This window comes from Oryza glaberrima, chromosome 5 (genome assembly GCF_000147395.1).
Source record: "Oryza glaberrima chromosome 5, OglaRS2, whole genome shotgun sequence".
Taxonomy (NCBI): domain Eukaryota; kingdom Viridiplantae; phylum Streptophyta; class Magnoliopsida; order Poales; family Poaceae; genus Oryza; species Oryza glaberrima.
Genome location: NC_068330.1, coordinates 14,868,288 through 14,893,039, shown reverse-complemented (window position 1 = coordinate 14,893,039; position 24,752 = coordinate 14,868,288). Strand labels below are relative to the sequence as shown.

At 40.4% G+C, this 24,752-nt stretch overlaps 3 long non-coding RNA genes across 5 annotated transcripts; 2 read left to right on the top strand and 1 right to left on the bottom strand.

The window, feature by feature from the left end:
• Nucleotides 1-4,610: 4,610 nt before the first annotated feature.
• LOC127774543 (uncharacterized) lies at nucleotides 4,611-7,562 on the bottom strand. Of its 3 annotated transcripts, XR_008017767.1 has the most exons (5): nucleotides 7,176-7,562; nucleotides 6,919-7,002; nucleotides 5,278-5,362; nucleotides 4,735-4,895; nucleotides 4,611-4,668 (listed from the first exon to the last, which is right to left on the bottom strand). It is a non-coding gene; the product is annotated as an uncharacterized LOC127774543 (long non-coding RNA). The 3 variants fall into 3 exon arrangements; XR_008017766.1 differs by having other exon boundaries at nucleotides 4,611-4,895; XR_008017768.1 differs by having other exon boundaries at nucleotides 4,611-4,895; nucleotides 5,278-5,351.
• A 3,763-nt stretch (nucleotides 7,563-11,325) lies between these two features.
• Nucleotides 11,326-13,811, top strand: LOC127774993 (uncharacterized). The gene is made up of 6 exons (XR_008017856.1): nucleotides 11,326-11,398; nucleotides 11,640-11,710; nucleotides 11,800-11,881; nucleotides 12,781-12,903; nucleotides 13,048-13,108; nucleotides 13,453-13,811. It is a non-coding gene; the product is annotated as an uncharacterized LOC127774993 (long non-coding RNA).
• A 1,944-nt stretch (nucleotides 13,812-15,755) lies between these two features.
• On the top strand, nucleotides 15,756-16,548 carry LOC127774324 (uncharacterized). The gene is made up of 2 exons (XR_008017714.1): nucleotides 15,756-16,219; nucleotides 16,318-16,548. It is a non-coding gene; the product is annotated as an uncharacterized LOC127774324 (long non-coding RNA).
• The last annotated feature ends 8,204 nt before the right edge of the window (nucleotides 16,549-24,752 follow it).

Below are 24,752 nucleotides of genomic sequence, written 5' to 3'. Positions count from 1 at the left end.
ATCTTTGCAATCTTCGTGAGCACGGCTACAACTTTGGCATTTAACCCATTGATAAGCTCCCCCTGGCGACTCAACCCCTGTGCCACAACATACTCCTTATCAGCTCCTAAAAAATAAAAATGATAAGTAATTTAATACAACACGCAGAATACTTCAAAGCATTAGCATGAATGTATTAGTAATTGATGATAATTATTAGCATGAATGTATGAGTAATTGATGATGATCATAATATGCATCTGATCTAATAGGGCTCCACAAATTAGGCGAATTGAAACATTATTCTTTTGAATCATCAGTGTGTCAGTGTGTATAGTCTACTAATTATGTACGTATGTGGAGTGAAGCAAACACCTTTTGCTTTAAGAGTAGATGACATAAGTAATGGCAGCATATAAATATGACGGAAAGGATGATTCCTAAATGAATTAAGTACTACTCCCTCCATACCAAAAATATAAGGCAAAACCAACAATTATTTCTTGGTCGGTTGTACCTTATATTTTGGAATGGAGGGAGTACAATTAGTGGCCATGGCTACAATGCAACATACGTAGTTTTATATTTTGGGATGGAAGGAGTACAATTAGTGGCCACAACTACAATTCAACATGCATAGTTTTGTGCAAATGGCAAAATCTACACGATCTTTGGATATGATGATGAGAAAATACTGGAAGGCTACATACAACAAATTGAGATAGTTCCAAGAGATGGATGCATAAGTTAAGTTATTGCATGTCTCTTGAGACATCTTAATCTGATTATATTACTTCTTGGTCAGGATGGAAAAGAAAGAAAATGACATGCATGATTTGCCGAATGATTATTTTCTTTTTAGTACTTCTCAGTTCCCACGCTCAACATGATGAATTACATGCCAAATAGGTACTACAAAATAAAAATAACGCCCGCGCACATCTCTAACATCATCTTCCTCATCGTGCTCTAGGATAAACCAACGACGGTACGCTTTGCACTCCACAGTTGCTCATTTGCAACACGGCAAGGTAGGTATGTGTGAACACATATTATTTATATATTCACTACTTTCATTCGAAAGAAATGATGTGGTCACTTAACTAATACATTAACCCAATAATTCGATATGTACTATGTATAATTGAGAGTAGACAACCCACTGCACATGCTACCTTTCCACTTACTTCAGCCTATGCAGATGAGCCACGACAGCGCCAATTGGACTCGACGAATGACCAAGGCATTCCTTGATCGATGCCTTCATGAAAAGGCTCAGATGAACATGGAGGGTCAATATATGAATCGACAAGGGTGGGAAAATATAAAAAGAGATTTGCACATATCACAAATGAAAGATTGATGGCAAAGCAACTTCACAAACCTAAAAAGAATTTTTGACTTATCGCAAAGCCAGATTTGCAAGCATTTTCAAAGGTCACCAGACACCGTGCATCGGAAATTTAGGGATATTTTGAAAGTGATGCTCCAATTTTCCAATGATATCATCCAACCGCGTGATCCTGCTTTTCGTGGTGTGCATGGAAGGTTGTTGCAATCTAGGTTTTCCCCACAGTTCATCAATTGCATTGGAGTTATTGATGGAACCCATATCCCAGTCATCATTCCACAAGAGGAGCGCATGACCTACATGTGTAGGCATGGATACACTAGTCAAAACGTAATGGTCGTATGTGACTTTGACATGCGCTTCACTTTTGTTGCCGCTGGGATGAAGGGAAGATGCCATGACATGGCTGTCTTCAACCGCGTCGTGAGAGGAGACAAATCTGATTTGTTTCCTCACCCACCTCACAATATGTGCATGTGTTTTTTAATATAGTTACAATTGGCCGAGTTTCTGAAATATATGTCTTGTTGTGTAGATAAGTACTACTTGGTTGATACTGGATATGCCTTGGCTCCACGATATATGGCTCCATATAGGGGTGAATGGTACCATGTGCCGGATTTTCGTGGCTGCAATCCGGAACTCTTGCAAGAGAATTTTAATTATCTACATGCTTTGAAAACCAAGTGGAAGATTTTAAGAGGCATACCCTCATATAACACAAAGTGGCAAACAAAAATAATTACAGCATGCTTTGCCCTACATAATTTTGTGTTGGATACGGTGTACGACAATCCGGACATCAACGACAAGGAGTTTGACGAGATGTATGTTCACTCACCATAGGATGATGTGAGGAACCCAACCCTGAGGAGGATGACGACTACATGTAGCAACCGAGAGATTATATGGCTTACTAAATATATATTGCTACAAATTAATTATGATAGTAATTTACTTCCACAACTTACATCAATTGAGATTTTTTTTTGCTAATCCCTAAACCCATCATATATGAATGCTACTATCAATTGAGAGCTGCAACCATTAAGCCACAGAAGATCCAACATCAAGCAATACGCCAATCAATGGAAATTCTTTGGCTGAAATGAAAATGCGAAGTTTGGCTGATATGCCAAAGAATTTTGCTTTCTGACGGCAGCCTGAAACAGCGACCAGTGGAAAGATCGAGAAGATTGATACTCCGTTGGTACTACTATTTGCGACATCACACGAAGACAGTAACTCATCCTCATTTACTAAGCCAACCACTGCGTCATCCAATCAAAGAGAAGCACAGGGAGCGGTAAGTTCCAACTAACAAACAAACTGGCATCTACACATGATGGTAGAGCCTAGATCAGATGGAGAAAAAAAAAAGAAAGAACAAGCTATGAGCAACCTGATGAAACGGTAAATGGCACACCTAGATGTAAATAAGGAAAAAGAAACAAAGACGTATCACACCGTGGGACACCAACAGAGCCGAGCAAACCTTATCGAGAGCAAAATCTATCTATTCGTATGTTAAAGTTAAACAATATTATGCGAAATTAAAGAAAATCTTATTATACTAACATCTTTGATTTATTCCTCAAAATTATACTCAACTTTTCATGGGAACTAAAGAGAGGGATGAAATTACATACAATTGTTATGATCAGTTGAGATGAGAAAATACGTGTATAAATTAAATGAAAGATGTTATGATTGGTTCAAATTAGCCAGTAGGTTAACCGCTGACAACCTAGCACGCCATTCAATTAACGTATGGGCACACAACGTTACCTACCTGTTTCGCGATCATCATGAGGAAACGACCACATGCCTCATCTTTCAACTACTCCTCTAAAAAAAACTACACTTCAGCTACAAAGATGTATGCAACAATTGCAACATGGACAAATAACCTCCACCTTAACATGACATGTAATTATTAGTGTAATCAACGTTTGGTAGAAAGGGATCTCCAACGTTCGGTGTAATCAATGAAGATTTCAGCGCCGATGATGTTTTCTACCTAATCAAGCTACACTACGTCAAAACCCACATTCTGTAACACATTTTTGTAACACATTCGACCATGCGTTACAGGATAAAGCTTTAGCAACAGAACGCTATGTGTTGCAAGCTCGTTTGTAACACATATATAATATGTTACTGTAGGATTATACATTGTAACAGAAATGTATGTGTTACTAGTGCCTATAGTAACATAATACTATGATACACAAACAAAACAATAAATTTAGTTTTGAACACTATATATTAGTGCAGCGAGTTCATTAGAGATTTACTTAAAATAGTTATTTATAACATTAAATGTGTATAATCATATAAGATGAAGTATAGCATAGTAATTATTTGATATGCAAACTTTGTTTTAAACAATATATTGTTGCTGTTAGGTTTTATTATAGTTTTTTTTTTCAAACAGTGATTTAGCATTATTATCTCGCATAAAGATGAAGTGTAGTTGGCTCGTAGGAAAAAAATATATTAAAGTGCATAGGAAGGGAGTTGAACCCAGAACCTTCCATAAAAGACCAATCCCCAATAACCAACTAGTCAAGCATGTATTTATCTTTGTACTTGCAAACTATTTTACTTATTTGTGTTTTGTTAACCAATATTTGAGAAATCATATAATTTTGTTATTTTCACGAACACATGGTTTAGCTAGTGAACTAAATGAAAAAAAAGAATAGGTGCACTATCCAATATTTTTTTTACGATGATAAAAAAAGAATAGGCATATATGCGTGCTACAAATACCATAACACAGTGGAGGCACAAATTTGTTTAGATGAGGTTATGGGAAAAGCATCTTTGAAATATATTCACATACAAAATTGCTTGCAACATACTCGTAGCTAACAATTCAAAATGACAAGGCCCAATTATTTGTGCGGAACCTTGCCCCCGGTACAGTGTTCTTAAAAAAAAAAACAAAGGACCCTTGCTACTCTGCTTTTGATTCCCGCTACAGCATGTACTTTTGATTTTTTTTTCTCATATCATGTGTACTCAAGGATCTCAGATAATTGTCCATAAACAGTGGACTTAATTCTAGTTATACACTCTTTATCACTAGTAGAGTAGCAAAACAACAAGGAACAATATCTGTTGATCAATACAAAATACATTCACCATGGTAAATACAGGGTAGAAAAGTTGACATGATTACATAATTATCAATTTGGTTTTACAAAATCAAAAGCGCCGGCTATGAAGAATATATATCTTCGTGTGCTACCAAGAGACCTGAACAAATTAATCTAAACAAAATCTACAAGCCTTCACTTATATTTGCCACCTCGACAAAACCAAAGAATGACCTGAAAATAAACAGAGGGATATCAAACAGATGAATATATGTATCTTTTGTACTGACAATTTTACACCTAAATATCTTCCTGCAACAATGGGTGTTGTGTTTGGAAAGCCAAGCTGTGGCTGTGGCTGCAGCAGCCACAACACATTTGCTGCTTGCGGCACTATTGCTAGCTGTTGGCTGTGCCTGTAGCCACGGCTGCCGAACAGATCCAATATTGATACTCCCTCTCTGTTCCATATTGATCATCATATAACCAAAAGTCAGAAATATTTCATAAAGTCATTGTGCTATATTTACTTGGCAGATTGTAAAAGAAAGCTAATGAAGTATACTTAGATAGAGAGATGCAAGCTTGGTAACAGCTATAGGCCATGTTCGACGAAACAATTATACCATCATCTAAAAAGACTGTATTTAAACATGGTATTCATGAAAAATATCATCGGGTTCTTTAATAATCATCGTTTGCATCCAAATGTCAGCGATGAGCTAAAGCAATGAAACTTGAGCTTTAGTAAGAAAAAGTTCATACAAGCAAACAGGGGTAAATGAAAGCAGAGATCAAATTTTGAAGTAAACAAAATTTATGGATACACATAAGGCACCTTACCAAGACGTGTTTTTCCATGAAGCTCTGACCTTGTATATCTCTCATGAACTCTTCTGCTTTTTGTCTGAAGGGTCCTGTGTGGTGTCTTTTTATATATGTCATGTCATGGAAAGATAGAAGATCATGTTTGCTTATTTACTCAATAGGACTAGAAAATATAGCCTGAAAACATTTCAAACATCTCATGCTGCACGCTTTTTCATTGGTTGTATAGATATAGCTCGTGAATAAATACATATTACTATATTATCATAGTTGGTGACTATTCAGGAAGACATGCCAAAATACCATATTGTCTACAATGGGACAATATGAAATTCATGTATCATGTCCCTAACTCCATGTGGATCTGCAAATGGTTTTTTTATGCTCTGGCAATAGAAGTACTTTGTGCACATTCCACTAGCTTGAAATTAATTGACAATATTACCGACAGAAAGAAAACCAATAAGCTAGCTGCAAACTTACATATTTCAGAAATAACCTTGTTACTAGAGAAAGACAACTCAATTCCCATATTGAAGGTAAAAAATAGTGGAGAGCTCCATAAATATAGATAAGCGTGCATGATCCAAAATGAAAAGGTAAATAACACTGATTATTATGAAGGAATAAAATATGCACCACATAGATCTATCTCATCATGTGGTCATCAAGGTGTTATACTTCTCAGTTGGGAAAAAAAATCAAGAGCTAATAAACCAATCTGATGGGAAAGGATTGCTAAACTGTGAGAGACACAACCCGGCCAAGAAAATAGATGTGCTGTTCATGAATGTTGATCTCATCCAACAGCAGACGGTGATAGACTATCGGTGGATAGGCTGTTGATGAGAATAGAAGTGTCTATACTTTATTCCACATTTTCTGATAAAAAAATGCCAGATTTTACACTATACGAAACATAACTCAAATCAGCACTATGACAGAATTAAAAATAAGCATCTTGGTTAGCCATTTAACACCACTGGTTCCCTTTTTAAACGCTTCCATTGTTCCTGTCTAGCCCATTCACCTCATTTTTTTAGCCCAGTAATATAGTTCTTTATTCATCCGAAAGTATGTAGTAACGTGTACAGTCAAACAAATGAGTTTTAAACAATGAAGGAAGAGCATAGTTCTTTAAATTACTAATGCATGAAACTAGATTTAGTGTAAGCAATGACATGCAAAAGTATGTGCGTGTCCTTAATCTCAACCTGGCTTTGCACACTTAACAAGGACAGTACTTTTTCTTGTGGTGGAAGATCACATAATGTGAATTATAGGAATTGAAATAATCCCTGCTTGATGTTCAGCAGTAGTTCATAGGCTTATTTATCCCATCCCTTTCATTTATAACTGAAACTCGGAAAAAGAATTGAGGTATTAGAACTGTAGGATGAATCAATGTTTTTTTGTTGTACTGATTAATACTATGTTTGGCATTTGAGTTATTGTTTGTCGGATCAGATGCTATCAATTTACAGCACTTTGAAATAATGGTCTACTTTTATCTCGAATACTCTGGGCCATTATTCTATATACAATGAACTAGAGGGTAACTAATAGCGAATACAAAAAATGTAGTTTAACATATCATTTATGTTTCCCATTAAAAAAATCATCTCCCTTTTGTACCAGATCAGATAGTGTTCTCACCAGTCCCTGCAAATGTTCATGTCCACATCGCATCTGCCAGTGCCAGTAGATGCAATTAACCTTCCTGTGATTAGCTAATTGGACCTGCATATATCCACAGAAGTCACCTTGGATGTGAAACAAGATACAACCTAGACAACTAGAACATGATTGCATTGGTGTTTTAAAAAAACCAAACACTTGATTTTGCACTGACAACACAAGTGCTTGTGTGAACAAGGAACGAACGGAGATAAAAAAAAAAAAGAAGTGCTAACCTGCCGTCGTCTGCAGTTGATTACATCGGGGGCTTGATCTGCTCATCGTCAGGAACAAAATCACCAAGGAAATCGATGGTGAGGCGACTACTGCTGCTGCTGTGCGCGCATAGGGGATCCACACCATGGACGTATACGTTGCGACGCGCACACCGCGTGGGCGGACTGGATCTGGGGTTCTGGCGACAAGCGACCAGGGCTGAGGAACTGCCACACCGGGTATGGTCGGCCGAGGCTGCAGGGGTCCGTGCCGGGGGAGCCGGCCGGCTGCCGTCCACGGTGAAGCTGCCGGCGAAAGATACTGGAGAGATTGGAAGAGGCGTACTGGGAAGGAGATGGGATTTATTGTCTGGTACGATAAGGATATTATTAACCGCTCCCGAAACAGGAGAAGAAAACCCGCGGGGAAATTGAGGGAGAAAACGAGGGAAGATGATATTTTTGGAGCGAACAAGCGGCAGAGATTTTTTTTTTCAGGAAGGAGAAAAATTGATGAAATGGAAGTCTGACAGGATGGAACCATAATTAAAAATTAAATTAGTTTTTTAGATAAAAGAAATGAATTAGTTATGACTATTTGAAAGTGGAATGCACTAGAGTTTTTTAGCATGTTATCAATAAATTCCTTAATACATGTAAAATTAAAAAGAAAAATCGTACTTTCAAATGATAGTTCATTTTATTTTCTACTAAATCAAATCATAACCTATTGCATATTAATTTCTTGAGTAAATTGCACATTGGTCTAGTTATATTTACCAAAGTTCTAGTTTGGACCATCCTATAGACAATGTTTTCACTTTAGGCTAGGTCTTACAGCAAAAAATTTCAGTTTGGACCAGTGGCTCACTTGTCAGCGAGATTAGGAGATAAATGGGCAAGCTGGGAGCCTCCTCTCTCCTTCCAACCCTGGAGCACAGCTTCTCCACCGTTTGCTATGCCCTGCCCCTAATTCAACTGGATATGTCAATCACACGCGAAACAAGCTTCATGTCAATCCCATGCTAGAGCTGGGGAAGAAGAACAAGCACTTGTCCCCTAATGTTGTTTCATTGACCTTGATTCTGCCACCGTCAGCTTCATGGCCATGGCCGTCGTCCCCAACTCTAACGCCTTTCCTTCCAATAACCACTCCGCCACTCACTTCGCCGGCGCGCTTAATCTCTATTCTCTAGCCAATCTCGTCAGCCCCTTGAGCTACTGGACAGCAAGGGAAAACAACAACAGAGCAGTGCCTGCTGCATCGCCCTTCTCCTTGGCTAACCCCCATCGTGTCCCCTTGCGCTCAACTCCCAACCAGCGACAGAAGTGGCGGCGGCGAGGTTGCGCATGCCCTTGTGGGAGGGAGAAGATGTCTGCTCATCCAGATGGGCTCAAATCCTGGAGCCTAGCCCAAAGTGCAACTCTTGGCAAATATATATGGTGTTAAGTGAAAATTTTGACCTAACCCTAGCGCAATGTAAAACATTGGTAAGAAAAGGCAGACCATTGTGAAATTTACTCTAATTTCTTTAAAATTAATGCTATTTATAATTTTATCAAGATTTTCCGTACTACTAACTTATAATAAAACCATATCATGATGTATCAACAAAAGTACATAAGCTTTTATTTGAAATACACAAAAAAATTATTATTTTCCAAGGAGAATTTAGAGAGTGGTAACATAACTATGTGACTAAATATTCTAGCTTATCCAAATTAGACATGATATATTTGGTTTTGGCGTTGATAGCGGAGTTATTGGAGTTGTAGGCTACCTACTACCTTAGCATGTTCGGGTCTAATAAAAGTTGTTCCGGATAAAGTACGCATGAGACATGTGAGAGTAGGACAAATATGAGGATGACTTATTAGAACGTACTACCTCCGTTCAGGTTATAAGACTAGATGTTATGTGTCTAGAATTCATTAACATCTATATGAATGTGAGCATGTGTGTCTAGATTCATTAATATCTATATAAATGTGGCCAATGCTAGAAAGTGTTATAATATGAAACGGAGGAAGTACGTATAATGGACAAATATGATACGATACATGGGAACATGAGGAGATCGATTAATGTGGCACGTAAACATACAGGGGAGCAGATCATAACAATATGTGAATTAAGCGAGCATAATCATTCACTCCCTTTAATCGTTGGAACTTGAAATGTTCATGGTTTGGATTAAAAATGCCTAAACTTTACAAATTTAATTGAATTTTAATACAGTTTCATCATATAAAGATGATATTTCCATTGTCTTGCAAATGTAATATCATAATCTCATAGATGTATTAGATTTGGTGAACTTATTTTAATAATTATGGTGAAACTCACACTAAAGACAACCACGAGGAAATCAATCATCTTTTTTTCACGGGACGGTGTCTCACATTACATATATGAAAATTAATCGTGGACACCATTTTTTTTTTAAAAAAACAATATGTGATGTCTTATTTCTTTTCCAAAAGTATCGTGTCAATCTCAAAAAAAAAATATCTTACCAGTTTCTTAAATAAAAAAATATAATGGATTTTTTTAAGAGGGAACAATCTTCGCAATTTTTACCGCACAATTCGGCTGCATATACTACGCGCCAATATCTAAAAGAAACCCCCCCCCCCCCCCCCCCCCCCCGCCAATCTCCAATTTTTTCCCTCCAAATATTACCCAAGCAGTAAATCTCATATCTAACTAACCTTCTAGGCAACATATCCTATGCACACAGGCCCTCACGTGTACACATGTGCACACCAACTAAAAAATGTCACCAAAAAATCTAGAAAAAATTATACACATACTTTCAATTGTATTACACCTAGGGTTAAAATCTTAACGTCAAATTCATTATAGTTTAGCCGTAACAAAAAAAAACAAAAAATCTGACAGTTTTAAGGTTGCAATTTTGTCAGAATTTTATCTTTTTTGTTATTCTCTATGTAGAATGAATTTGAAGATGCGACTTTGCACGTAGATGTAATACTATTGAAAGTATATGTATGAATTTTCCTAGAATTTTTTGTGATAATTTTTAGTTGGTGTACACGGTGTGTACATGTAAGGGCATGTGTGCATAGGATACGCTCCCAACCTTCTAATCTCTCTCTACAAGAACTGCCACCATAACCCGAATTCCTCTTTTCTCGTGGACGAGCAGGACGCCGCGCCTGGGTTCCCCATCACCTCCGAGCTCCCTTCCCATCTCCTCCAATCTCGAATTTGCAACTGCCCAAGCATATCAAGCGATGGTTATCCCCATAACCCGGCATCTCCCCTTTATCAAGACCCCAGATTGCATTCGCAGACGCGAAGATCCAGACCCTCTTTGATTGCTGCATCCTTGTTGCGTGCCCATGGTGAGCTTGCTTGAAGTTTCAATAGGTTTGTGCCTCTTATCACGAAATCTTTCATGCTTATTTCTCAGTGTCTGAAGAACTAGGGTTTAATTGGATGGATTGATCTGCTCTTTGGTGTACAAATTTCCTATGACCTCATGTATTTGATGAATTTTCTGTTCTGTGCCAGCTACTGTGCCACCGCCGCCGAGCCGTCTCCTCCCCATCCCGGCGGCGCCTTCTCCATATCACAGAGCCCCGGGACTGTGTCCGCTCTGCCCCTGCCGCCTCCTCTACTTCGACCGCATCCCCGTACTTCTTTATTTTATTCGCTTATTTTGTTGCTTAACCATGTCGGTGGCTTTTGTGTTCCTCCCCATCTCGGTGTTGCAGATGCTCGACCGTGTCCTCGATCTCACCAAGAAATTAGGCAGCTCGAAATCTCTCTCATTTTTTCCCCTTCCACATCGATGGATTGATTTCGTTCTCTAGGGCGGAAAAGATTCCATCTTGGGCTAAATTGACGGGTTTATAGATTATTCAGGGAAGGGAAGATGTTGGTTACTTGATTAGTGGATTGTGTTTTGTTAATTGCATTGCAGTAATGATTCCTGATTTACAGAGTGAACCGATTACTGATGAGCAGTTCAAGTTACGGCTGGAAATAATGCAAATTCTTAAGGAGGCTAGTGCACTGTCAACATAGGCAATTTGTTTACCCTTCTCCTCCTCTCTCCCCTAGGATTCAGTGACTTTGGTGTAGTTGTTCTTAAAACCAGTTTTTGTTCTCCCCTATATCTGATTCTGTAGCTGCTTGTGCTGCAGGCCCTCAACGTTCGCTCAGGCCGCAAAACTCAAGCATCTGGCCGCTGCTACAGAAAAGGAACTAGCAAAATGTAAGAGTTGAACTTTTGGTGTGTTTGTTCCTGTGGTTTGTTTTCTGTAGCATCATGGAAGTCTCTCCTCCTATGTCACCTAATCCTTGAAGCACAGCTGATTTTTATTGAGAGAATAAGAACATATCAGTGTTGATACCATTTAGTATTTCATTAGATTGCTATAAGACACCATAATCTGCATGAAGGTGCAACTACAATCAGCTACATTGAAATTACTCTTTTTCTTATGTCCATACAGGCCAACAGCAGGACAACAAAGGGAAGCAGTCTTTATAAAACCAATTTGGACGAGTTCTGTTGTTTACCTAGGTGCTTCATGATGGACTTTGTTTTTGTTCTTGTTTTATATTAATCATGTACACTTTCAGTAGTGGCTCATTAAATCCATCTGATGATAGATTCTAATCTACGGTTTGCTCATTCTATGGTTTTGGAGTGCTCATGTGACTACTGATCCCAAACATCTTCTGCAGCCTTTTGGTATGTTAATTCTTCTAGTTATTATCTATTCATGATTCGCTTGTTACAAAGCCTTGCTAGTTGCCTAATGTTGTATGGTATATTGCACTTCACCAACATATTATCTATCAGGAAAAATGTGGTGCTTACTTTGTAATGGCATTTGCTAACAAGTTTCTGTTAAAAACATAAATATATCTTAGAATTTTATGTTAAAAACATAAATATAAGCTTCTGTTAAAAACATATGCATACATACATATCTATCTATCTTAGAAGTTAATGTTAAAAACACATATATATCTTAGGAAGATGGGTCTGTTTTCCCCTTCCCACAAGGCCGCAACATAATGCACGCTCCTTTCTAATCATATCATTGCCCTTTTTTCTTGATAAACTATGGACATTTGCAACTTTATTCTAGAGGGTATTCGGTTACTGTTTGTGGTTTAATTCTGCAGTTTATTTTGTCTTCTTTGACTGAACAGATTTTATTTATGGTGCCACATGTTTCATCGTTGGCAATATGCTTGCAATTGAATTACTCCCTCTGTTTCACAATGTAAGTCATTCTAGCATTTCCCACATTCATATTAATTTTAATGAATCTAGACATATATATCTATCTAGATTCATTAATATCAATATAAATGTGGCAAATGCTAGAATGACTTACATTGTGAAACGGAGGAAGTAAGTGATAATGATAAAAAAATACTGACTGAATTTCTGTTGGCGTTTATTAGGAATCATTGGTGGTACCTGACAAAACATTTGTTGAGCAGATTTTTAAATTCTGGGATTATTGTTAAACTCTGATAAACACACTTTTATTTGCCTAACTATCTTTGCATATATGAAGTACATCTACATGAGTTAAGAGCACCCAGTTCTCTGGCAAGCTAATTCGCTCCTTTCAGGAAGAAGAAAAGAGGGTACTCTTGAGGAGATCCTCTGCCTCTAACAGCATACCTGATAAATAAGAGATGGTGGTGGTCAGGCAAGATGCATTTTGTGTGCAGAAAGCACTCTGTCCAAAATTGGTACTGACCATTGTATGACAATGTATTAATTCTTTTTACTATGTTAGATAGTTTAGAAAATGTGGTTTGAATTAGAATATGTCAAAGGATTTTATTTTTTAGCACAACACCTGTAAGGCACTAAATTATTCTATATGTTCATAGCTGCGAATTAAAAAGGATGGCAATAGAAGATGGCGAAATCTTCAAGAACTTCATTTCAAGGGTATGGTTTGTCTTTCTGTTATAATCCATTGTATCACATTTGTACCAGTACCCAACGTTTGTGTGTTAAACACCCTGATCAGTAACAATATATAAATACAAATGCAGAGAAAATTTGGGGTTTATCGCTCTTCTCAGTTACTTCACATAATTGGAACGATCATGATCAAGAACAGTAGAAAAAATGAACAACTACAGAATTTACAGGAACTTTAGAGACCAAACAATCTGATCCATTTTAATTAAAGTGAGATATTGATGTTTTTTATTTGACATTTATCGTAATTGTGAAAGATGATGGATATTTTATCTTCATGTTTTGGTACACCATTATATTCCCTGCAGGTACTCCAATGTAAAAGAAAGAAGCAAGTGATTCAGGAGTTGCTTCATATTGACAAGTCCATATCCAAAATGTGGCCACGATTGCACGTTCCTCGAAGCAATCTGACACATATGTATTGCTCATGGGATGCATAAAACAAAGCCAAGCAGCAAACATTAATGGTTTATGAAGGATAACAGGAAATTTATTGTTCAAGCTCTAAATACTAATGGTTGAATTATCACGTCTTTGATATCTGATCGAGAGACAAGGACTTGATGAAGACAAAAAGCAAGGATAACAGGACAAGAATTCCATATATTTGCTAGTAGGAAGTTTAAATGTTTTCTTCTTTTTACAAGACATGCCTATGAATTTGTTTGTTTTGGATGTAATGGGAATGATGTAAACGGTATTAATGTAAATCTCTATTGCAATGAAATATATTATAATCAGTTTAGTCAACTCATGATTATTTTCTCTGTTGTGTATTTATTTATGCCTTTTCCCTTTTTCTGTAGTTTTGAAACATCATATATCAATCTCTCTAAATTTATTGATATTGTATGAAATGCACTATACCAGCTCCCATAGAATTCCATATAATCATATGTTGCAATATAGGAAAAAAGATGTTACAAATATGTTACCAAAATTAGAAAAGGATGTTACTAATAGTGTTGGTACAATGAGAGAAAGGTGTTGCTATGGTCTATGGTAACACATAAATGCATGTTGCTATAGCTTTGCTGTAACTCCTTTTTTTACTGCTGTAACTCCTTTTTTTACTTACAGGAACATTGTGAGGTGTTACAATAGCCTGTACTGTAGTAACATAGCCTATAGTAACAGTTCATCAATGTGTTACTGTAGATCCTTGTAACACATTATTTGACATCCAGTAACACAAAATGGTGTTACTAAAACCCTGTCCTGGCGTAGTGCTAGGAGGGCGTTGCTCAGCGGAAGTTAGGGGATCACATATAAGTAAAAGTTACATATATACGGTGTTTCAAAAACTTAAAATTTCTTCCTGGATAGCCTCCCCAATGCTTAAGACGAGGTCCCTGATGTAAATATCTGTGAACCCGCTTTGTTTCACCTAAACCCAAGAAGAATGGTGTTTTTTTCTCCTCTCTCAATGAAATACTAGTGCTCCTGTTGGTTTTAAAGAGAGAGGTTAGAGAGTGTGTTAAGAAGTTGCTATATTCTAGAACAAAAATTTCACGCTAGAAGTTACTATATTTGAAATGGAGAGTAAAATTATAGTATGCACAGGTTAACTAGAGAGTGCCCCAATCGGCTTCGCCATTTTTATTTTCTAGTACTACTAATATATATTACGATAGCTGGAGAGTTCGAGCACATGATCTAGTTACTATAGCTTAGATGCAAGCGTTGATGGCTAAATCTGACATTTTTTTTTTATCAAACTAGAGAGAAATGTCCGTGCATTACAACGGGTGAAGTCATGCGGTCTAGTTTGCATGACATCTACCATAAGTTTGGTCCATAGAATGAATTGACCCTTGATTTCCATAACAGCAAGACTAATGCCTTTCATTAAAAGAGAAAAAAAAATCATGGCTGTTGATGTGAGATTTATGTGTTGATGTGAGATTTATGTATGTACTTATTCTCTTTCAGTTGCCCGACGTGAATATGTGATTATCATATGTGCGATGTACACACACTACTCACAGTGGATGCCTGGATGGTGGTGGTCGAACCATCAGGCGTTATGCATATGCGTAACTCGGGGTTCCTATTTTCTCTTGCTGGCACGGAGACAGGCGCACGATAGACTAATTATCGTATGTGTGATATGAGATGGACACACGCGTGGCGGCGCGGGAGTGATCCAATCCTATCTCGCACCGCACCGGTAGCGATAGACAAAACAGACAAGCAGACATAAACATTTCGATTTTTTAATAGATAATGATATTTTTCTAAATTTTTAAATAAAGGTAAAGATTAGTAGGGAAAAAGTGAAAATTTGGTAAAAGAAATACTTTGAATTCCACGTATAACTGCACACCATGTGTTATTGTCTTTGTATAACCTGCACACGTAGCAAATGGTGGGCCGTGCAAATGACTTCGTGGGCTGTGTCTAGGGATAGCAATTTGACCTGTTTGTCCGTTTACCCGTGGATAAAAACCCTAATAGAGTTGGGTTTGTTCTCTATTTAGTACCTATAGATTTCTTATTGGGTCAAAACTTGTAACAAACGGGCACACGGGCACGAGCATGGGTAGTCACTACCCATGCCCGCTTCGCCTATTTACCCGCGAACATCAACTGACATGTGGGCCCTCAATCAACTTATTATAAAAACCACCATCTAAAAAACCCTAGAATTTTCTTCTCTTCCCTTCATAGCCGCCGCATCTCCTTCTCTTCGACTTTTCTCCTCCACAGCCGCCAAGCTGACGCGGGAGGTTGCCGCCGGGAGGGGCTCCAGGCGGACATGGGAGGGGCGCCACCGTGCCATGGGAGGTCACCGCTGGGAGGGGTGCCATAGGCACCACGGGAGGTCCGCGCGGGAGGTCAGGTCGCCGCTGGGAGGGGCGCCACGGGAGGTCGTCGCCGGCGGCTCCACCCTCTAGCCGTTGTCGCCTCGCCTCCTACCCGTCTGCGCGAGCTCCCCTCCGGCCGGTCATCAACGTCTCCAACCGCGCCTCCCTCCAGTCGCGCCTCCCACCTCCGGTCGCCACTGCCTCCTCTGCGCCGAGCCGCCGAGCTCCCCTCCGGCCGGCAACGTCCTCCCCTGCGCTGAGCAAGGTATCCCCCTTCTCCCCTACTCTAGATCTAGTTATTTATTTTTTCGATCTAGTACCTACTGACATTGATCTGTTATTTCCGATTTGATTAATTGGTAGTGATTTGAACCAATGGCTACTTCGGCCAGTAGCAGCCAGTGTGCTACTCCACCGGTCAGCAGCAATCGGCGTGAGCAAGCCTCACAGGCTTCTGTAGATGCATCCCCAACTGCAAAACAAGCTGAATAGGAAGAAGAGGAAACTTGTGTAATTGAAGTTTGTTGATTATGTAATTGTGCTAAAGTATGACATTTGAAGTTGTCTTATTGTTGAACTTATAATGTTTGTATTGTTGACTGTCTCTGCGTGTGGAGAATTGTCGGTCATGTAGTAAGGGGCATGCCCGCAGGCATGAATTACCTCGCGGGCACGGGCATGGGTAGTCACTACCCGTGCCCGTCGTGCCCGACCGCATCCTAGCTGTGTCTTAGGGCCCTGGGCTCTTATCGTTGCTGCCCACAAACCGTGCCAGTTAAATTTGTTAATAGCTTGTTAGTTTTACTCATAAATCTTATCCGACTGCGAAGCGATGGAAGCAGCGCGTTCGAAAATGGGGAATCGGATGAAGCTGATGAAAGAGGCGATGGCCCAAATTAGTGGCAAAAACATCTTAAATTTTTATAAATTTTTATAATAGTAGAGAGACTGAGAAGAGGAGAGGAGAAGAATGAAAAAGGAAAAAAAATTAGGCCAATAATTTAGGACATAATGAAACTGGTATTAATAATTAAAAATTTCAATCAATAATTATATAGTACTGGTATTGGTAATTACATAATAAATAAATGTGTAGCGCGCAATGATAGGTTTTCGTACATCGCACGCACGTAAAACATGTGACTATCACCACATATATGATATCGACGACCTCATCTCTTTTAGTATATTCGGTGTCATTTGTAGTTTCCTCACACATTCGATTAATAGGTTTCTCAGTTTAAGTTAAGGGCTTATTTGGATTGAAGATAACTTGTGCCCTACAAAAATATTGATAACTTAATAGTATCACGTAGGTATTTGGTATGCTACCAATTTTTTCCTATAATAGCACAAATTTTATATTGGCAGGCGAAAGTTGGCTCCGAAACCAACAAACCTTAAATTGAAAAACAATTTAGTAATTGAGTTATTTTAGACGGTGGTTCGGAGTGCCAGTCAAATATCGTACTCTTTGATTTTTAATAGATGACATTTCACCATTTCTCTGGTTTTTAAATATTGTTGACTTTTTAAGATGATGTTTGACCATTTATCATGTTCAAAAAATTTATATAAATACTATTTATTTTGTTATGACATGTTTTACCATTAAAAAACTTTAAATATGAATTATACTCCCTCTGTTTCTAAATATTTGACACCGTTAACTTTTTAGCACATATTTTACTGTAAGTCATATTCAAAAACTTTTGTGAAATATGTAAAACTATATGTATACATAAAAATATATTTAACAATAAATCAAATGATAGGAAAATAATTAATAATTACTTAAATTTTTTAATAAGATGAACGATCAAACATGTTTAAAAAAATCAACGGCGTCAAATATTTAGGAACGGAGGGAGTATTTCATATCTACACTGATTTTTTTAATAAGATGATTGATTAAACATTATACCGAAAGTTAGCAGCGCCACCTATGAAATAACGGAGGTATCATATATCGTGTAACTTGCTTAGGTTTATTACCGTCGGAGTGGACTTAGGCTCAGTTAGTTTTAGCTTGTTAGAACAACAACTTTCTCATTCTTCATGAGCAGGCTTTCCAAAACACTAAATGGTGCTTTTGGTTAAAATAATATTTTGTATATAGAATTTTATTAAACAAATCAAATAAGAATTAAGTTTGTAATAATAATAATTAATACTACTCCCTCCGTTTTACGTTATAAAACGTTTTGACTTTGGTCAAAGTCAAACTGTTTCAAATTTAACTAAGTTTATAAAAAAATATAATAATATTTATAATACTAAATTAGCTTCATCATATCAATAATTGAATATATATTTTATAATTAATATGTCTTGAATTGAAAATGTTACTATTTTTTTCTACAAACTGGGACTAGCTATCCATCACGTGACAGATTTTTGGGTCCAAATCACACAGATTTTAGATAGTTGGATTAGGCTCATTTGATCACTTGATTAGAAGAGTATATATATGTATTGTTGGCGGTATGGTACGAGGCCCTTCGACCAAAATCTGCCGAAAGCTATGCGAGGAATGGGGATCCAAGCCCGAGACGTCAAAGTTAGTCGGGGCGAAGCCCCCCCCCCCCCGGGCGAAGACTATGGAACAAGGATGGCAAGAGGCGAAGGATCGTGCGGGTACTCTGCCAAGCCGGAGGCCTCTTGGGCGAAGGATACAGGGCAAAGAGTATATGCCGAAGGGAGACGACTTCGCCAAAGCAAGCTCGCCCCTGCGAGAGTCGAAGAAGCCTTTTCCGGCCCATCAAGCCTCGGGGCCATTGGGCCGACAATCGCCTAACGGCCCATTAGGATTCCATGAACCTCTATTACACTATGTACCCTTGTAAATGTCCCTTTCATAAGGGTAACCATGTAAATTCCCCTGTATAACCAAAACCCTAATAGTAAGAACCTGTAATAGGGGCCATAAATAGTCTCATAGGGCCATGTAATGGGGGGATCCCAAGAAAAATTCTCTAATCAATACACTTTACCTTTTTCCAACCACTATTAAGTAACCACGTCTTTCGACGTATGCAGTTGTCATTTCGACAACAGCTGGCACCGACCGTGGGGATCTCCGATCGAAACCACTGAGAGCGAATGCCACCGAAGAAGGTCGTAAAGGAGAAGGTTATAAGGCGAAAGGAAAGCGACACCGGGGCGGATATGGCCGCCGAAGAGGGAGCAGAGCCTTTGGCGCTTGTCGCTGAAGATGGAGGAGCGCCATCTTATCACGCCCGGAATTTCTATCCAAAATTCCAAACACTTACATGTGTGTAAACCCTCGTCCAGGAATCAGCCGAGGCACACAATAACAAATCGATAATAGAGGGCAATTAATATTCTAATTAATAAGCGAATATAAAGTCATTACAGAGGTAGATAGTTCATCTCAAACAATAAAGTTCTAAGCAGCGGAAAATAAAATAAACAGTGCAGGCGACTCCATCCCACAAGCAGCTTGACCAGGGCTACGCCTAATCCTCCACACCTTCGGCATCACTGTAGAACTCCTCCTCTGATGAATGATTGCAAGGTGAGTATATGACATACTCAATAAGCCACGCAGCAAATATACAAATGCAAGGGATAACAAAGGATGGCATAATATAGTCTCATTTGCATAAATGGCATTTAATGAATACTTCAGAATTTAATAAAATTGTAAAGTATTTAATTAAACAATATTAATCCAACGCTATACAACACACCCGTTGCATAGGCCCAACCATTATGTACAACTAATCCCGGCTGCACAGTTCTATCTCCAAACCAGGAATATACCATTCCAATCCAGGAGCTAAACAAATTATTTTCATCATCATTTATTATGGTGTGAAATATGAGACTAATCACGAAAGACATTGTTAGACCCGCCCATAACCGCGGGCACGGCTATTCGAATAGTTTTACTCTGGCCAGAGGTGTACCACTGTACCCACAAGACACAACCTCAACATCATGTCAACCATGCGTCGCGATACTTAACAAGTACCCGAATAGAGATTGTGACAATACCCTTCGCATAACACAATTCAAAGCAGTGCACCGTTCTTGGATCATAATCACCCCCTTACAAATAAGGCATGGACTCCCCAGCGAGCCCCGTGGGCTTATCTTCGCCACTTCACAGTCTGGTGCTTTACAATGAACCATACTATACAAAAAGTAAAGCCGTTGCCCACGCTGGCTTGTGGTTGGCACGGTTAATGTTTCACAACCGAAAATCGTGAACCGGTCCTTAACTGTCATGAGCACGACCATCAAAACCATGTGCTCACAACCCACCATTATCAAGTTTTAGTTGGCATCTTAATTAATCAACCTATCATGATTAACCATCATGAGCTATCTTTAAGCCATCATTAAGTAATAGTGAATTATTAATCATCCCATTCATATGAGCTAGTGTCTCTAAGCATGGCTAAGCATCCTAATTACTTTAGCTAAAACCATATAATGTTCTAGCTAATCAAATTATTAACCAGGTGACAAAGAATAGGTAATCAATAACAAAGGGCTATAACAAAGGCAATAGGTTATTCCCACCCAATGACATTCAAAAATAAATGCAATAGCTGAATAGAAACAATAGCTTTAAACGGGATCAACATGCTCAAAGGGTTGTTTGGGATCTATGTGACTTGCCTTGCTGGCCTTGGAACTCTTCAAAATCTTCTCCTGCAAATTCGGACTCTCCGGGAACGTCGGAATCTAGGCATAAAAGAGAAAAATCACCAAAACAGCATATAAACAATCATGAACAGTACATGTGGATATTTTTAACATGTAGATCTCAATTTTAGAAAAATTTAGAGACTTGAACCAACTAAATCCGAGCTAAGATGAATTAGTTATGAATTTTTAAAGATTAAATCGGATTAAATCATTTATATAGATTTTAATTGAATTATGACGCAATAAAGAATTATTTTTGAAAAAGAAAAAGGATTTATTGCGTCAGCGGGCTCGGGTTTACGGTGGACCGGGTGCACGGGGACGGTCTACGGAACGGACGGCCGAGATCTAATCTTATCCAAAACGAACGGTCGAGATCGAATCGATCTACCGCGGGTCTACGGGTGACGCGGCACTGACGTCAGCGATGACGTCATCACCGGCGGCGGCTCGGCAACTCACGCTCGCCGACGAAATGCGGCGCGGCGGCGCAAACGGAGAGCACCTACGCGTAGAGGGCGACGCGGCAAACTCATCGAGGGCTCGGACGAAGGCGGACGGCAACGGACGGCGACGGCGACGAGGTCGAAGCGGCGGAGGCGTTCGGGTCGACGACGACGGCGGTGCTCCGGCGGTCTGCGGCGGAAACGGAGGACGGGACGGGGACGGCGACGACTTGGCGATCCCGACGGCGGCCTTCCCGAGCGATGACGACGACCACAGCGGCAGCGGTGGCGCACGGCTAGACTCGCAGCGGCGACGGCGGCGCACGGGTTGTCGCGGAGGCGGCGCTACAAGCAGCGGCGAGCTAAAGCGAGGGTGGCGGCGGACGGAGGAGGTCCCGGGGTACTTTTATAGGGGCTAGGGGGCGGCGATGGAGGCCCATGGCGACCGGCAACGGCGATGGAAAGTTTAGGGTTAGAGGAGAGAGATCGATCCGAATCGAACTCAAATCCACCTATTTCCAAACGAAATTAGCCGACGATTCCAAAAGAGAAAAGGAAGAGGGGATCCTGGGATCATTTCCCCTCTATTGATTTGATCGGATCGGGAAAGGGGCGGGCGAATTTTGGAAGGGGGCGGCAGCAGCTTGCGCGGCTAGGGCGCGGCTGCGGCGGCGCGAGGTGGACGACGACCCTGATAGGTGGGCCCCACCTGTCAGCGGGAGAGAGGGGGGGAGAGCGGCGGCTCGGCTCGGCGGGCTGACTGGGCCGGGGCGCGCTTGGGCCGGGGAGAGAGAGAGAGGTTTTGGGCCGACTTTCAGCCCAAAGCCGAAAGAGGATTTTTAAAACCTTTTTCTTTTTAACTTATTCATGAAATGCAATTCTATTTATTAAAAATACTTCCTTGGCTCAAATAAATCCCAGAAAAATCCAGGAACTATAGAATCAAGTGAAGTATTTAATAAAATTTTATCTGGCCCACTTTTATATTAGAATTTATTATTTAAAATTAGATCTTTTCTTCTAGGCTTTTAAAATCATTTCTAATAATTCCATTTAAACAACAATTTATAAATTTAGGATTTTCAGTGTGTGACAAACCTACCCCCCTTAAACGGAATCTCATCCCCGAGATTCAGAAGAGCTGGCGAAAAGATGCGGATGAGCTGACTTTAATTCATCTTCTCGCTCCCAAGTAGCTTCTTGTTCCGAGTGATTACTCCATTGGACCTTACAAAAACGGATAACTCGATTCCTGGTCCTTCTCTCATCTGTCTCCAACATACGGATTGGTTTCTCATCATATGTCAGATCCTCTTGGATTTCTATCTGTTCAAGATTAGCTTCTTCAATGGGTACCCTTAAACATTTCTTTAACTATGACACATGAAACACATTATGGACACCTGCCAAGGATTAAGGTAACTCCAACTGATAGGCGACCTTGTCGACGAGTGGTAGCTGTAGACCGGATATAGAGGGTATTGGGGTACGTTGGTACAAGGATCTACGTAGTACAACATCAAGCAAACAAAAGATGAGAATTATACTAGTTCAGGCCCCTTGATAGGTAATAGCCTTAATCCAGTCGATGTGGGATTATATAGTGGAAAACATAGGTTACAAAGGGAACAGTGGAACTTGGCGGATCCGGTGAAATTGTAGTCGAGTTGGTTCGACTAGATCTTGATGGCTTGGCTCCTTGCAGGCTCCGGCTTCGTAGGCTGTGTGGGTTGTGTTGGCTCTGAGATTCGATCCCTTGCAGGCTCCCCGGGGGGGTCCCTTTTATATTGCAGGTCTGGAGGTTTCCAAGTAGAACTCGGATGTATTAGACCCTATACGATACGTCAACAACCCAGTCTTGTCCGAGTAGGATTCTTCCAATCTGTAGATTTCGTGAAGGATTTCCTTAGAATATGCAGGAAGTATCCGTATGCGCGTGGGTATACCATACCGATATGTGACGTATATCGAAGGGTAAAGGGTATGCCTAACCCGTAACTCTGACAGTAGCCCCCGACTTCCGCTTAAAATGAGCTCGTGTAACCATTCACGACTTCGGGTGTCAAAACTGTTGTCGTTCCCGGTGCGAGGACCGCAGAGACAGGCCGTAGTCGAGCACACCATTTGAAGCCCAACGGTCACGAGCGAATTTTAAACTGAAGTCCAAAAAACCGCCGTGTGTAACGGACCTAGAAATTTCCGGCGGGCATCTCTCTCTGTTCCTTGGAATTCGCACCGTCGGTAGTGCGCCTATTTAAAGAAATTTTGGGGATCCATTTTGAAGTCCGCCAACCGTGTTGAAAACATTCCACCTGTGAGCGATCTTCGCCTTCTTCGCCGCCACAAGAAACCCTAGTTCATCAACCTAAGCCCTTTCTCCGGCGATCTTCAATCAGCAATGGACCTCGGCAAATCATCTTCCACCAGTGCGTCACTGAAGAAGCTTCAGGAAGACGGCGCCCTTCCTGGCCGTGGAACCATGGAGAGGGAAGTAGGAGGTACTAATCCCTAGCCCATCTTGGGTCGCATGGTTACCATCGAAGATTATGTTCTCTGCGGTTTTTTTCCTCTGCCTTCCGAGTTTCTTCTCCTGGTTTTGAACTTCTATGGTCTTTCCCTTCTCCATTTGAACCCCAATTCCATCGCCTTTCTTAGCATCTTTGCGCATCTTTGTGAGGCCTACATTGGGGTAGAGCCTTTTCTTGATCTCTTTCGCTCTTACTATGAACTGCGTTGGATGGAGTCCAACAAGGTATCTGGTTGCGGCGGGTTCCGACTTCGGGATGGCCTGAAGTCGCGTTATATCTCCTTCCAGTGCCCTTCTTCTCACAGCAAATGGCGGAATAGGTGGTTCTACCTTGAGATCAAAGATTCGAACCCTGTCTTCGTTGTTCCCAAAGAACAACCGGACAAGATTTCGTCTTGGACCGCAAAGCCCCCCTTGACCCCCTCTCTTCAGTCGTTTATCGACATCATCGATGATCTCTGAGTACGAGGCTTGTCAGGGTATGAAGTCATTGCAGACTTCGTTGGTAGGCGAATCCAGCCGCTCCAGGCTCGGGCCCATCCCGCTTATAACTATTCTTGACCGGAGGACGCGACCCGGGTTTCTCCTCGGGGTATCTTTCTCACATTTATCCTGACATGCTTATGTTCGCGTTCCTATTGACTCATCGAAATTTGGTTCTCGATTCACAGGTCTGAATAGCGAAGCCGTGGAGCGCCGTGTCGGCCAGGTGATGATCAGTGGTCCGACAATGGCGAGCAACATCCCCACGCCCCTTTGTGAAAAGGGGGCGGCCGAACGTGATGATGCTATCAACGTAAGTGCATCCGATAAGCATCGCGCATTTTTCCTTCGAGATCACCTTATGACTTGATTAAGCGTAGGCTCTTCCTCTGACTGACATCATCGGGCCGCTCGCGGACCATCAGGTGGCGGCGTCCCTGAAAGAGAAGGTCGCCAAGGAGGCGTCTGATGCTGCTGCTGCCACTACTAGTGGTGGCAATGTTCCGACAAAGGGGAGGAAGTTATCCTCTGTAAGTGGACATCGTCGCAAGGCGTCCACCCCCTCGGTAAGTTATCCTGTCGCCAGATCGCGCAGCCAGAAGGATTTTGCCTTACTTCACATTGGTTGTCTTTCAGGCCTCGGACGCGTCTCCCCCGCCTCC